Source organism: Phoca vitulina, unplaced genomic scaffold, assembly GCF_004348235.1.
Source record: "Phoca vitulina isolate PV1807 unplaced genomic scaffold, GSC_HSeal_1.0 scaffold4, whole genome shotgun sequence".
NCBI lineage: Eukaryota > Metazoa > Chordata > Mammalia > Carnivora > Phocidae > Phoca > Phoca vitulina.
In genome coordinates, this window is record NW_022589707.1 from 23,764,720 (window position 1) to 23,766,265 (window position 1,546).

At 40.2% G+C, this 1,546-nt stretch overlaps 1 pseudogene; it reads right to left on the minus strand.

Moving 5' to 3' along the window:
* Positions 1–556: 556 nt before the first annotated feature.
* On the minus strand, positions 557–1,193 carry LOC116630452 (annotated as a pseudogene).
* Positions 1,194–1,546: the final 353 nt, after the last annotated feature.

Consider the following 1,546-nt stretch of genomic DNA (forward strand, 5'->3'; position numbering starts at 1 on the left):
TATGTGTTTACTTTTATATACCTTCAGAAGATGCTAGTGACTTCTTCCATTCCCTCAAGCTGCAAAATACCTCTCTGCCTTAAAACTGGGTTCCTGGGTACCTTTCCTATACTCAAGCTGATCATAGGGCCCTGTTCCCATTCTTCATCAACTTTATTTTAAGCAAAAATCCTAGAATGACACAGGTGTCTCTCATTCCCATTAACTTCCCTTTCACTTCAGAGACAGTACACCTCCTTGTCTACTAGCAACGAGTATCTTTCCCACAACGGCTGTGTTCAATGCTAGCTTAGAACTGAACCAGATTTGACAAATAATTTCATGAACATGATCTCATCTTTTTTTTTTTTTTTTTTGGCTTCTTCCCAGCATCTAATATTTATGTTCAGTCATTGTTTCAGACACTCCACTTGCGGATTTTTTTTTTCATTCTCTGTTGCTTTAATTTTATGAAAAAGTTAATTACAAATCTACATTAACCTAAGCTGAATACAAAGTCTTAGTGAAGGAGGTCTGGCGATCTCCTTTAGAAAAACATGGCCACTGTCTTTTGGCCTTAAAATTTCAGGAAGGACACTTTACATGGCTTTGTGTTTGCATATGTCAGTAGCAGAGCTTAGTAACAGATACTGGCATCCATTGTCAGGTGTTCTTCAGCTACCAGAGCATCAAGTCTTTTTAGCAGATCATTTTTTTGGTAAAGACATCACTTCCACAAAGTCTCCATCCCCGGCTTTGGCTTAGGTCTTACATTTGCAGCATCATCTCCATTAAGTCACTGTCACAAAGTGTGTGTACCTGGATCCATACATTCAGCTGGAGAATAGTCAACATCACTTCATAGCCAGTTTCTTTCTCAAGTTCCGGAAGAGCAGCTGCTTCTGGGTTTTCATTAACATCTACGAGACTTGTGGGGAATTCGAGGCATTAGCCTCCCAGTGGCAGGCAGAACTGTTTTCCCAGAATAGCACATTCATCATAAACAGTTCTTTGCAGTGTGAGACAACTGCCATACCATCAACCAACTGCCCTCTCCTCGCTGTACTTTTCACAGTTGCCCAAGTTCTAGTTTTACCAGTAAGATCCATGTACATTGTTTTTTTGAGTTTGACCTATTTTCCTTCTGAAATTAACTCCTCTGAAATAATAACCTGTTTGGTATTTTCAGAATTGCTTGGTTCTTGGTTTTTCATTTTCCATTTTCCAGTCTTCACCGTCCTCAGGCAAGAAGTTCATGACCAAGGTTTGGGGCAAAGGCAAAGGTGCTCCTTTGGGAAAGAGAATGAAAAAAGAAAGGACGAGCCCGAGGCAACAGTCTTGGAAGACTTTCACAGCCCTGCCAAACCATTTTAGTCTTCTCTGGAATTGTAAGACAATAATTTGTGTTCTTTTAAGCCACTAAATCTGTGGTAGTTTGTTAGAAGAGCAATAGGAAACTTACACAGATGGGAAAGGACATCTTAAGAAGAAGAATCTGCAAAATGCAAAGCCCCGAGGCATGAGCTTTTCAGAAATGAAGGGAGGTTTGGAGTGTTTCGAGTCCACA